The sequence below is a fragment of the Equus przewalskii genome, chromosome 8 (genome assembly GCF_037783145.1).
Source record: "Equus przewalskii isolate Varuska chromosome 8, EquPr2, whole genome shotgun sequence".
NCBI lineage: Eukaryota > Metazoa > Chordata > Mammalia > Perissodactyla > Equidae > Equus > Equus przewalskii.
In genome coordinates, this window is record NC_091838.1 from 25367320 (window position 1) to 25382571 (window position 15252).

The following is a 15252-nucleotide window of genomic DNA, read 5'->3' on the forward strand; positions in this document are numbered from 1 at the left end:
TGAGGTGGTTTATTTTGAATTACTGAGAGATGAAAACGAGGACTGCCACAGCAGCAGGTTAAACCAACAAACGATAGTCTAGAAGGTGCCAGGTGGGATTTCTGTCAGTGCAGGTAACTCACATGCGGCCATTCACTACAAGGTGCTGCCAAGGTGACAGCAAACTGTGCCTGGATATAGTCAAGTCCAAGTGTCATTCTGGGAAAGAGCAGCTGCCTAAAGGAAGCATGTGTTCATGATCACTCATGGGCTTGATTGTGCGGTTCTTATCACCCAGAAGTGTTTGTCTACAGACCACATGCCCTTCCTTATGTCCAACATCAAAGAAATACCCAAACCAACACAAAAGCACCCCGAAGTGCTGATTAGTTCTTTGACTCATAGCCTGGTACTTTCAACCAACTCAATTAGCTCCTTGATAAGGAGGACAAATACAGAAAGAGGGACTTTGGAATTTGAAAGCATTGCTTTGAATTTTTTTTTTTAAAGGCAGTTTCAATCAGGCAGGAGCTTGAGAAAAAAAAAAAGGAAGCCTATTTTCTTGTTCTTGTTCCCTACTGGGAGTTTATTCCTAGACGTATCTACAAGTCCCCACTATAGAAAGAGTGCTGATGGGAACATCTACGAGGTCATCCCAATACTATCAAAGTGCTTTACCAAAAGCCAGAGTGAGGCAGAATAGAGCTGTAAGCCATAAATCTCCTTCCAGAGACTTCCCCTCCCTTTGGTATTCTGCTCCCACTTCCTTGCTGTACTGGGCACTGAGGATTCAAATGGAAGGCAGAATTCCTGCTTTCATTGGCCTTACATTCTAATTAGAGACACACAAAGGTAACAGCACATGTCTTTCTTTAGTTTTTCCTGTTATCCTGTCGATTCAGTAGGAATCCCTTGCCCAAGAGACGCACAGCAAATCACTAGAGACATAGGGAAAAGGCTCGCAATTCCTACTTCCTGTTGTCTTTTGCTATTTGAACCCAGATAACCTTTGTCCTGCCCTCTAAAGCCTGTCCCTACCTCCTACAATTTCAAATATTTCAAATATCTATCTGGAAACTCTTTGGTTAACCCAACAGAATAAAAATATTCACTGACTTTATTTATTTTTTCTTGAAAGAATTAAGTAGCCACGTCTGTCTGGGATAGTATCTGGTGAGATTAATGTAGGCAAAATAATCCCAGGGAAGCCTAAAGAAGTTTCCATCAAAAAAAAGTGTGTTAACTCCACCACAGCAGATGAGGTTTTATATGCCTATCTTCTCTAGGGTTTCTGTTATGTAAATATAACGCAGTTGAAATGGGTACTTCCGGGTGTTTTGGCCAGATTTTCAAATCATTCTGCATTCGTACTCTCCCTCAGATAAAACCCCTGCCATGGAGAATAAGAGGTAGTTTTGCCGGGATACAAAAATCTTTCATTAGGACATCTGCTCCTCACAGAGGGTTTTTTTCAATCCTAGAAATTATTCCAGGAACAAATACAAGTATGACTGAGCCTGGAGAATTGAGTTATTTCTACATTAGAATGAAGGCCAACTTCTAAGCATGTATCAGTTCAAAGACACAGTCATTCACAAGTGGCTTGTCGTGGGCTCTCAGACAATGAATCTATCAACCCTTCACTTATGAAACAACAGCAACATTATCCACTGTGTTGTTTAATACTAGCATAGGGCCAAAATAATGGCCAGATGTTCATTCTTTCAGATGTCCAAATTCCAATTAGGTGATCTCATTTCTCTAGAGTAACTTTTAAAAGATTATACCATAGTGGCTCTGTGGATATTTGTGTGTGTGTGTGTGCGAGGAAGATTGACCCTGAGCTGTGCCAATCTTCCTCTATTTTATGTGGGATGCTGCCAGAGCGTGGCTTGACGAGCGATGCTAGGTCTGAGCTGAGGATCTGAACCTGAGAACCCCAGGCCACCAAAGCAGAGCACACAAATTTAACCACTACACCACCGGGCCAGCTCCATCTGTGGATTTTTTTAAGTTGTATGAAATTTTGGCAAATATTTCTGGTAGAATTGAGCCCACTTCCTAATAGAGTTTTAACCCTTTCTTTTTCTCAATTCAATTCAAGATTTATACAATACATACAATGAGGAAGAAGTGATGGAAAACTGCAATAAGTGACAGAAAAATTCAATAAACTAGAGACAGTCCCAGAGTTTCCCTCTCAGAGTTTCTGGTTTATTCTCTTTTTCTCTTCTCCCAGTGCCTCTCTATTTTTCTCAGACTCTTTCTGTCGCTCCATCTTTGTCTCTCTCATCACCAATGGACTTTCCAATCAACAAATCCAATGGTAATATTTTTGTTACATATACAACATTGAACTCATTATGTCAATCCTTCCTAAATCGACCAGTTTCTCATAGCCCTCAACTCAACTAATGACACTGCCATCATCCTACACTCTCTTCTCATTGATCCAAACCAAAACATGGAAGTCACCCTCACTTTCTCTTATCTCTTTCATCTCCTCTATGAAATAGTCCCAAAAATCACTTGTAAGCTTCCAAAGACTTTCTTGATCTGTCCTTTCTCTCCATCCTACTGTCATTGCCTCAGTTCTAGTTCTCATTTCTTCTCATTTAGACCTTTGCAGAAGGCAAATAGTCTTCACGCTAGCTATTCCTTCATTCTGATCCATCCTTTTGTGTCACTTAAGAGATCTTCCTGAAATAGGAAACTAGCTGTTCAAATTCCTGCTTAAAAATCTTTCAATGGCACCTTACTCCCTGCAGATGGAATGCAAACTCTTTCATGGTTTACATGTGTGGGTGACCCTTTGTGATCTGCATTCTGTTGGCTTTTTCAGCTGCGTGAACCTCATATTCTTGAGCCAAGTTTAACTGTCCTTTCCCAAGCACCACAGTCTCCCACCTTCTCTCCTTTACCCATGTTCTTCATCAGTCTGTAACACCTACATCTTCCTTTTCCACATGAACGTTCCTCATCAAGACAGCCCAATATCACTTTCTCCAAGAAACCATTTATGATTCCTGCTCTCCCTCTTCTCTTCTTCTCGTCTACCACAGCACATAATTTTAACGTGACATTTGTCTCTTTGCATTTAAATTATTTTCACATCTCTCTTCCATATCATGTTGTAAGTTATGTGAAGGTAAGTTATGTTTTATATTTCCTCTGTATTCCGAGAATCTAGCCCTGTATCTGACAAATAACGTGCTCTCATCAAACAACGTCTCAGTGAACGCCAATCTTCGTCTTCCTCTCAGTTCTGCAGCATCCAGCAGAGTGGGCTGCTTTGTCTTATTCCTATTCTTTCTCTCATTCCTGTAATATTGGACATTTTTGTGATTTCTACTTCCATTCTTTCCTTTTCTCCCCTGCGTCTTTTCCATCAATGGTATATTGAGACCTTTGCCTGAGAACGTAGACTGTGGTGTAACCAGCACTACCATCAGCCAAGAGCAACCATCTCTGAAATGCTACTTTTCTGATGTTTCCTCCTATTCTTAGATGTGTTTCTCTAGCAGTGAGGTAAATTTTTGGTATTTCTTGGCCCAATGAATATCTATTTTTTACATATATTCTAGATCCAATCAAATGATTATCTTTTTGTCATTTATGACGAATCGATAACTCAAAGGTCCAAAGAGATTTCAAGACATAATAACCATGAAAATAAATAAAATCTGTGTACATCAGAACGAAAAATATCAGTGTGGACCTAAGGGAATTCAGATAGAAACCTAATCTAGGTCACCTCTATTTTCTATTTAGGAGCCCATTCATGGCAACTCATTCTGATTGCACAACTCTTAGAATGATAACTCCATTCCAAAATGTAAATCCCATTGCCTTGGCCTCCCCTGACAATCTGTGAGGGATTTTTATTGAAGTCCAGAGTCCAGATGTGAGACAACTGCTTATTCTGGTGGAGATACAGCCTGCCCAAGGCTGCCCTTAGGAGACGCCCTACTGGGAAGGCGGGAGCAAGTGGGGATTCTCCTTTTCCTGGAAGCACAGGCTTGACTGTCTCAGTGGTCGGATTTTTTTACAGCTGATCTTTCACCAGCTTCCCTATTTGTCTTTGTGGGATTGGGGGAGCGAGAATCGTGTCCACTCATCCGTCAATTCACAGCCCATCATCGGCAGTTTATTTAGCTTTGGCATTGTGTTCAGGCCTTGACTTTAACAGGGAAAATTTTTGGATCTGAACGGACAGAGATTATCTTACAATTCAGTTTATTTCCTCTGATGGAGAGAACACAATTTACCAAAAGTGCTAATATTTTATTGTGTGTGTGTGTGTGTGTGTGTTTTAAAGCAACTGCTTCCCCATAACTACACAGCTTGAAGATTAAAGAAAATCACTGATTCCCTCTTTGACTCCCCATAAATTGTGCCTGGCCCCAGCCATATAGCTCTCAGCAGGGCTGATTTAGTGCCATGATGAGGTCCTTGAATGTTCACTTCAAATGACCCATCTTCTCTTCCTGGATGTCCAGTGTCCTCAACTTTGCCCTGGAGCATGATACTTGAATTCTGATATTATAATTCATGCTCTACAGAGCTGTAAAAAACATAATTCCCCATAATAACGCCCTAGCACTGATATTCTAACTCTGTTTCTCTTAAGCTGTCCAGTCAAAGGTGTGACAGGCATTTTTGGCCACCTACATAACATTCATTCCCCCGACTTCCTCCTTTCCATCAGAACCCCAATTTGGGAGAAATCCTGCCAGTCCTCCACATAGCCATGCCTCTCCTCTCCCCCTACTAATGATTGGGTTAGAAACACGTAACACAATTCCAGCCAAGAAAAGTCTGCTGGAGGCGGCAGTGGTTTCTCAGAAAAGTCTCTTCACTAATAAAAAGACACATACATAGATACCTTCTTATTTCCGTGGGTGCTTCATGTGACATGACATTTATTTTGCAATGTATTAACAAGATAACAGACATCAATAGACATGAATGTTATAATCCTTTGGCAATAGTAATTTGAAGAAACAAGAATTTATGTGAAATATATATATATTTATATTTAATATTTTAATTTAATATTCACTAGTAATGGCTTTGATTAGGACTAGCCATTATGATGTTTAGAAATTAATGCAAACTAAAAATTTAATTTAAATTTACAGAATAATAATGGGTCGAATTGTGTCCTCAGGATTAAAGGAAGTAGCCGTGGAACGGAGCACTAAAAGATCTTCCACTCTTAATATCCTGATTTATGGTGTTGAGTATAGGGAGGAACAAGGTCCAGTTTCCCAACTCAGAACAGATCCACTTCTCTGGCTCTACCATATGGGTAAAAATCACTCACCAGGATAGGAAGAGCAGTGGCATGCGAGAAGGAGGCCAAGACAGCGCACCAGCACCATGGTGGACCAGCTATGACTGTGGAGCTCCCTTTTCTCCCTCTTAGGCAAAGAGCTGAGCTCACTGGTCCAGAAGTCCCTTCGGTTATAGAACCCTTCAACTCGATGGTGTTGCCTGGGGGCCCACATCCCAGGAAGAAGTTTCCCAGGGAAGACGTTCAGGAGTACAGGATCTGTGAGGAAGGGGCTTCTCAGTTGTTGGGACAACTCTGGGACATTTCATTCTTTCACTTCTGAGGGGCTAAAAAGTTTATGAAATGTGCTCCTCCTCACACCCTGCTCTCCCCTACACTTCTATCCACTTTCCATATCCTGCTGCTTCTCGGCCAGCCTTTCTCTCTGCTCCCCAAACAGTAACCCACAGGGGAGACAGACCAGACCTGTGCCCAGGCTAAGGACAGGGAGCAGCCCAGGTGTACCCTCTGCCCAAATCCTGCTCAAAGCCACTGACTCCCCCTGAGCGTGCTGTATGCCTACAGAGGCTAACCCTGAAGACACCAGACCCTTTCCCCTTTTACTCAGTGACAGTCCTGCTTGAAGGAAAACTACGACTCTTGCGATGATTGATTTCATGTGTCAACTTGGCTAGGCCATGATACCCAGTTTTTGGTTAAACACCCATCTGGATATTGCTGTGAAGGTCTTTTTTAGATAGGATTAACATTTAGATCAGTAGACACTGAGTAAAGCAGATTATCTTCCATACCTTGTGTGGACCTCATCCAATCAGTGGAAGGCCCTAAGAGAAAAAGACTGTGGCCCCCAGAGGAAGGAGGAATTCTGCCCTCACACTGCTTTCAGCCTTGGGCAGCAACATCAATTCTTCCTTGAGTCTCCAGCTTGTCAGCCTACACTGCAGGTTTTGGACCTGCCAGGCTCTACAATTACATGAGCCAATTCCGTAAAAGAAATCTTCCTCTCTCTTTTGGTCTGTCTGTCTGTCTCTCTCTATATATATGCACACATATACATATACGCACATACATACACACAGACATACATACACACAGACACATACCACGCACATCCTATTGCTTCTGTTTCTTTGAAGATCTCTGTCTAATATACCCCTAAAAGCACAAATCTAAGGCTTCCTGAAACCAAAGGGGAGAATCTGTGGAACCAACATATTTTCTGGCTCATTAGTACCTCACCTGTCTTTTTATGCTCCACCGATTACATTCAGCACTTTGTAAATGATTATCCAGAGGAAGTTTAAGATCTCCCTGGAGTAACCAGATGATTACAATGAGACTGAAGTAGGAAATTTGATTTTATGTCCAAATTAATTTTTCAGATATGTTGGTTTACTGAAACTGCTTCCTCTCTCTGGATTGTTTCTTTGGTGGTATTGTCCAAAACTTGCATTTTGTTTCTCTGTTCTGTTGTAAGGAACAATTCCTCTCTGTTTTCTGTAGGATCTTCCTAGTTGGCCTTCGTGCTTTGCCTGGTGTCTGGAACTCCTTTTCATTTTTAAACTTGGTATAATGTCTGGCACATTATATGTTCTCAGTATATATATCAAGACTTGAGAACCTTTAAGATAGATAGATAAATCTTCTTACAACTGAAACATCTAGGATTTTATAGGAGAAAAATGCCTAGGACTTTTTTCCTCCATTTTAAAATTTATTCTAATGCTCAAGCAAATTATTGCAAGTCATCTGTATTTGCTCTGTCTTAATATAGTGTTTTAATTCTTCCATGATGTCTGGGGACTTTTAGGAACTGAAATACCAAGTAAAAGTCAATATTAGGAACTGACTTCATTTCATGTTCTATGCTTAATAGGATTTGGAATATTTTCATTGCTGTAATCTCAGACTTGCTCACCAAATCATGGGCTAGATAATATAGGAGGATGCTGCCCTCCCCTGCCCCCGTGAGGGAGACTTCTCCTGTCTGTTTGCATTGGACCCACCCTACTCGCCATCACTGAAGGCTTTCCTCACTTCCTTCTGAGGCACAGCATTAATTTTCCAACTCTGGCCCTGTTTCAGCTCCTCTGCAAAGCCATAGTCAGATACTTCAGTAAGAAACTACCTCTGTATGAGCTCTTCTCCTCGGAGATTGACTGAAAACTACATACGGATGGGAATTATATTTTATGTTTCTGTTGTACGTTCTCAGAGCACCTGGCCCAGGTACTAAGCCGTATTCTGAAGTAAAGCACGAGAAAAGGTGGACAAAAGAAGGCCACACTTGCTCAGCCATGGCCACTCGCCCAGGGCTAAGCCTCTGGCAGTGGCCCCTGAAGATTTTGAGACTGTTGGCACTCTGGTTTGAAGGTTTCATGTTTAAGGCCCTTACACGTCCTTTGCTTAAAAATTTCTGAGTAGAATTGACATGTCTTCTCTAAAATTATCTAAATCTTCCTTCAACCTATTTCTACTTTTCTTTCCTACCTTCTTGGTGGGTATTTCATGTGTATCCTTCAACTCACATTGTACAGGTATTAATTGTCATTAGACCTGAAGCAATGTTTTCCAGGTTTCGTGGATTGGCATTCTGGGGTTGAGTTCAACAGTCACTATTTACCGGATCCATACCCCTCAGGATGGTGAAGACTCTCCTCTTTATCCTAAAGCACCAGAAGACACATAGAGACAGGGACAAAGGCCCTGCTCCAGTGGAGCTTACTTCTGGCAGAAGGAGACAGATAATAAACAAACAATCAAATAAACATATAATATGGTGTTGACAAGGCTGGGCAGAATCGAACGGAGTCAGGCAGCACCAGCACCAAGGGCCTGTGACCTGTGCAGTTGTACAGGGCCTCGTGCTCAGAAAGGCCCCACACTTGGCGTTTAATGCCCTGTGGTCACTGTCTTGAAATTCTTAACAATTTTGTCTTTGAATTTGAGTTTTACGAGTGAAGTCTGATGGGACAATGCAGCATGCAGAGAGCAGCTGAAGATTCAGCCTGATCCTGCCTCCTGCCCCCTCATCAGACAAGCGCTCAGATGCCTCTTCCCACCTTCTGGCACTCCAGGCCCTGCTTAGCCTTCCCATCTATGCCCCATCCCATCACCACTGCCACCCTGTTGCCCCAGTGAGGACCTTGACATAGACATGGGAAGGGTCAGGGTTGGGCACACACGCCCTGTGGCATCTCAGGGTGGGGCATAGTATTTGTCCTCATCGCAGGGTTTGCAGCACCATGGTCATTGGGTGGGTGACTCAATGGGGCTGAGCCTCTCTCCCATCCCCAATCCATGTACCTAGTGCGTCATGGCACTGACCTTGTAATCTCCACTCCGAGACTTAGTGCCTGCATGCAGCGCACTGGCTGCCAGATGCCCCCTCCCCCTGGCTGCCAGACTGACGTGCTGTGCCCAGATGGAGGAAGGGAAGTTGAGCCAGACATGTCCCCTTCTTCCAGGCCCACCATCACAACCCAAGGTGGACAGGCAAGCCCAGGTGTTTCTGAAGGTCTGCTCTTAGTCTCCAAGCATTCCTGTGTCTTAGGGAGCATAACATTAAAGAGGAAATAAACAAGATCACATGTTGACAGAGAAGTCATGGAAAAAAGGAAAAAGTTCCCTGTTTTAGTACCTTTAACATCACGTATTTTTTCCCTTGCTTTTTGAACCAAGGATCTCACATTTCCATTTTGCACTGGGCCCCTCAAAGCATGTAGCTGGTCCTTGGGTCAGGGGAGAGAAAGTGATGGATGAAGCACCTCTGGTTCATTTAGTGTTATCTATGAGGGCTTCTCTGATGACATTTGAGCAGAGTCCAAGGAAGGTGAGAATGAGCCATGCAGATACCTGGGGTAAGAAGGTTTTAGGCGGCAGGAAGAGCAAGTGCAAAGTCCCTGTGGCAGGAACAAGCTAGGCATGTGTCAGGACCTGCTGGGAGACCACTGTGACTTGAACAAAGGGAATGTGAGTGGAGTCGTAGATGAGGTCATGGCAGCAGTGGGAGTGGGAGCCAGTTATGTGTGACATGGCAGGCTATTGTAAGGACTTTGGATTTTACTCTGAATGAAACGGGAAGCCACTGGGACTATTTTAATATTTTAAGCCACTGAAGGTCATATCAAGAAATGACTTGGTAAGACTTATGCTTTAGGAGGATTAGATATGAGTTCTTACTGACATTTATACAGAGGATCTCCTCCCTCTTTCCTTTCCAGCAACATTCTCCATCCCTTTACCCAGCTCAGTCCTTGTTCATAGTACTTATCATCCCCTGGTATATTAGACGCATATTTTTATGTGTTTATCTCCCAGACTAGAATATAAACTCAGTGAGAGAAGGGACTTGTTCACTGTGTCCCTGGAGCCTAGATCAGCATCTGACACATAGGGGGTTCTCAGTGATTGTGTGATGAGTGAAGGAATGGACGGATCTTTTTAGACAGAATATAGAGCATCTTGAGAGGCTGATAATCTAATGCTCTCCTTCTCAATTGCGTCGACAGATGGTCATCCAGACCATCAAAGCAATCCAAACCACTCCACTCATGGAAATTTTTCATTGTTAGATGTTTCCTCCCGATACTGACCTAAATTTAACTGCCTTAAACTCCATGCATTGTCCTCGCCTCTGCCTCTTTGCCCTTCTGCTTACTGGTTTCCTTTTAAAAAGATGTTTTCCTTAGATATATGTGTAAGGTTTTGTTTACTAGAGAGTATTTAGAAAGAACAGAGGGGCAATAAAGTGTAACAGCCAAGAGCAGGGACTCTAAAGTCTCACAGAACTGGTTCAAACCTGTCCCTTCACCTACTAGCTGCGTGACCTTGGAAAAGCTACTTATCCTCCCTGGCCCTCAGTTTCTCCATCAATAATATGGGAACAAGACTATTTTCTCACCAGATTTTTCTAAAGAATAAGATGAGTGACGTTTTGTGAGGTTCTTGACACAGTGACTGGTGGCATTGTAAGCAGTCTAAATAGGGTAGATATTTTTAAACTAAATGAAAGAGGAAAATAAAACTATTATATAATCTTACCACCTAGATACAACCATTTTATGACAACTTTTTTTTAATGCTTTTTTGGTGAGGAAGATTGACCCTGAGCTAACATCTATCGCCAATATTTCTCTTTTTCTATTTTCTCCCCAAAGCCCCAGCTATATCCTATTTGTAAATCATTCTAGTTCTGCTATGTGAGACGCCGCCACAGCATGGCTTGATGAGCAGTGTGTAGGTCCACGCCCAGGATCCAAACCAACAAACCCCGGGCTGCTGAAGCGGAGCCTCCTCCTGAACTTAACCACTCAGCCATGGCGCCAGCCCCTACAACTTTTCTTATAGTTGGAGACAGTTTCTTATTCTCTCCCAGAATCTCCAAGTTAACTCTCCCCAGGCTGCTGAGCCAATATTGCATAGAACCATACCAATTGAATTGAAATAAGCTCTGAGCCATCCAGGTCATCCTCCTGGGTCTTTTCCAGTTTATCAATGACCCTCTCCCTTTAATATGTCTCCTAGAACCAGACACAATATGGTCTGATTAGCAAAAAGTGTCGTGGGACCATTACCTTGATATGAACACTAGACTTCTGGGAGTACACCCTAGGGTGCAGTGACTTATTTGCCAAAGATTCTCTGCAACCATCATCTTTTCTTACAGAATTTCTTTATCTTCATTAAAGTACCGTGCATTTACCTGCTGGATGACATTTCATTGGTTGAGCCCATAAATCTAGCCCCTTGAAATCATTTTGAATCTTGATTTTATCATCCAGTGTACGAGCTGCACATTCAACAAGCATATTTTCTATGTTTATACCTAAGTTCTTGATAAAAATGTTAACCTCCAGAACCTAGGGCATGCCAACAAAGACCTCTCTCAAGTTTGACAATTATTCATTAATCCACATATTTTGACTTCAAAAACATTTGCATTCACCTAAATTTACCATTTTCTAGGATATGTCTTCAATTCGTCTATAGTGATCAAAAATATTTTTGTCAGATCCTTTGTTAAAATCAATTTCACCATTGTTGCAGACTGAATTGTGACCCCCCTCTCAAATTCATAACCCCCAATGTGACTATATTTGGAGGGAAGGCTTTTAGGAGGTAAGGAAGATTAAATTAGGTCATAAAGATGGGGTCCTAATCCACTAGGATTGGTGGCCTTAGAAGAAAAAGAAGAGAGAGAGATTTCTGATCTCCACATGATGCACACACCAGGGAAAGGCCATGCGAGGACTCAGTGAGAAAGCAGCCACCTGCAAGGCGTGAGGATGGTTCTCACCAGGAGAACGGAATTGGCTGACATCTTGATGTTATACTTCTGGCCTCTAGAATTGGGAGAAAAAGAAAATTTCTCTTGTTTAAGACACCCATCTATGGTATTTTGTTATGGCAGCCAGAGCAAACTAAGACATCCATCTTTGTGATCTTCTCCATAGCTCACAGAGTAACGACCCTATCCAAAAGAGGGGTACGTTAGCTTCAGCAAGGTTTTTCTCTTAGTGAACTGATTCTCATTTCCAGGAACAATCCCCTCTTTTCTAAGTGCTCACAGAACTTTGGTGAAATAATGATTTTTAGACTTTTTCATGATATCAACAGTAAATACACTGTTTTGCAATTTGAAGAAACCACCTTACTTGCCTTTTGAAAATCCAAACTTTTGTCCATGTTTTATCTTCTGGTATTATTCTAGATCACCACAGTTTCTTAAAGATTGTTCTTGGTAGTCCCATAATCCTATCTGCCATTTCTTTTAGTAGCCTGTGACTTGGCAAATGTATGATTATGTAAGTAAAAGCTTTCCAAGTTTCAAATTCCTCACGTCTCGTCTTTGCGTCTCCTGGGCCCAGCGCAATGCCTGATTTGTGGTAGGCACTCAACAACTATTTATTTAAGTGAAATTGATCTTACTGAAAAAAGGATGATGCTGTCTAGTTTGCCAATAACTCATAGAGTTATTGAAAGGTTCAAAGGATAATGAATGTGCGTGTGCCTAGTAAACCATAAAGCACCATATAAAAGTCTCAAATTGTAATACGTAAGGGAGCCTAGCAGGAAATATAAACAGGTAACATATTAGAGGTACCAGGGAGTGGATCATGCCAGACTAGTGATTTTATGATCCTTACTACAGAGCATATTAGCTAAGGTCCTCTAACTGCTGAACCAGATAGACCTCAACATACCTAAGGGCTCAAACCTAACGTAAATTGATCTCTTGCTCACACAATCTTGTTCCAGGTCGGGGCAGGGTCATGGAGAGGAGGAAGAGTGGGTAAGGAGGCTCTGCTCCACACTGTCACTCAGGGAAACATACTAGGTGTCTATCATCTTTAACAAGTTGCCCTGTATATTTACATACAGCCAAGGGAAGAGCCTGGGAGGGTCGCTCATGGTTGGTTTTTACAGGCTGGACCTGGAGGAGGTGCCCATAACTTTCATTCACACTTCATTGGCTAAAACTCTATCACATGGACATACACGTCTGCAATGAAGGCTGGGAAGTGACTCAAGCTGGGTGCCAGGAATACGCAGAAGTAGTTTGGTGAACAGCCAGCCTGTGTGTGATTTTAAATCTGCAGAACTACTAAAAAATTTTACAACACTATCTGGCCAACGCTGCATGGGCCAAACCAAATATATTTGAAGGCTGAATGTAACCCAGGGGCCTAAGTTTGTGACTCTGCACTGCACAAATGTTAAGCACCATTATTATTAGAGAGGGTGTGATTCTTTGGAATATTGAGATCTGTACTCATTTAAAGTGGCATATGATTTCTTTAGAATGCAGTGGGGTTTTTCAACTTTTCATGTGGAAAACTCTCTAAGTCTTTTACTATCTTCTACATCGTTTTCTGGACTACTGTCATTTGGCGGGCAGCACATAAGACAGCATTTATGCCTGCACCTCATCTTCTCACGTCACGCTCCAAACCCTCCGATGGTAATCGCCAGCCACCTGCTCTCACTTTGGACCCAGACGATTTTCTTCTGGGAACCACACTTGCAAAAGTCTTTGCCGATGAGCTGACTGGGCAGAGGGTTTCTATGTCCGGGTGGTGGGAGACAGTGAGAGGAAATGGGGACAAGTATAGGGTGACAACACACTGGAAGTCACCTCTGTGCTTGTCTGGCAGACTCTCCCTCCTCATCCCATCTCTGTCCCTTTCTTTAGCTGTGGGTGCAGCACTCAGCTCCTCTAAATCCATTGTACTATGGACATACCTACGGGGAATAAAAGGGTTAAGATTGAAAGGAAAGGAAATTCTCAATGTAAAGTTTAATTTCTAATCACTTGAAACCATCTCCCCCACTTAGCCACTCTTTGACAAATAAATAGGTGACTTTGTGTAAGGCCTGGATCTGCTTTAAAGCATCAAAGAATCACTGAGAAAGGAGAAGTGTTTGTTCTAGATCCAATGAAATGGACCACTGATTAGTGGACACCACCAAAATGAATGAAGGTTGTTTTCCTCAGGAAGCCACAGTCCAGAGGTAATAAAAACACACACATAAGGAACAAAAAGCTTCCATTACTAGGGATATATTAATGGGTTAGAAAAGATAGATGAAAAAATAAATCTTAACAAAGATATAAAGGCTTAATCAAAGCCTAGTGTTGGCAAAGATGTCTGAAACAGGGATAGTCCCCACTGGTGGCAGTAATGAAAGGCACAACCAGCCAGGCGGGCAGACTGCTAGGATGCATAAATCTGTAAGCATATTTCTTTTATCGAAGCAATGTTACTTCTAATCATTTATCTAAAGAAACAATAAGATAGAGTGGAAACGTGTGTATGTAAGTCATCTGATCATAATGTGCCGCATAATCGGAAAAATTGGAAACACTTGAATATTCATTTATAAGGGACTGATTAAATAAATTATGGTACACACATACAAAGAAGAACTATACATAGTCATATATAGAGACATCTACTATTTAGTAAATGATAAAACAAGATTAATTAAACATAGTATAATCCTAATTAGAAAAAATGATGTTTATAAAGTCATTAGGATGTCCAAAAGGATACTTACCAAATTATGTACCATAGTAAGTCGAGGGGGTTGTAGGAATTGTCAGAGTTATAATTGGATCATCATCATTATGCTCATGATCATCATCATTACCATCATCATCATTCAGGGGGCATATACTATGTATCAGACACTAAGCCAGACAATTTACAAACATTACCTCATTAAATCCCTATAACAACTCTGTGTGTTAGGTATTATTCAGAAGTTAAGTATAAAAAAATAAGATACAGAAAGTTAACTTGCCCACAGTCTAACAATTAACGAAATGCAGGGGGGGACTCAAACATCTCTGCCTGACTTAAAAGTTCACACTCTTTCCAAAATATCACAAATATATGAGATACATTGCCTGCTCCAAAAAATCAAGTTTATAATCTAATGGGGGACAAGAAAGGAGGGAAAAACATATACAACTAAGAATGCTGATGGTGATAATAATGATAATAATCACTAAAGCTTACTTAGTGTCTACCGTTTACCAAACTCTGTTTTCTATTAATAACAGGTTTGAACTTTACAGCAACTATATGATACATACTATACTATCCCCACTTTACAGAAAAGAAAACTGAGGCCCAAAGAAGATCAGAAACTTTCTGAAGGTCACACAATTTCAGGCCCTCAGTGTTTAGCTATTCCACTTACACTGCCTGTAAAAGTAGCATAAGAAATGAACCAATGAATTTTCATGAGACATCAAGGGACAAGAGTATTTCCAAATAGGGACGTGTAAGCTCTCCAAGGATGAGGACTTTGTCTTCCTGTCTCCACTGTGTTTCCAGGGCCTAGAAACAGAACCTGACAAGCCCTGCCAGAAACATTTGTTGAATGAATGAATGAGCATCCTAGAGGAAGTATTTCATCAGGACCTTAGAGAACTGTGGGATTTGGGCTGGGGTAGGGGATGGAGGGGG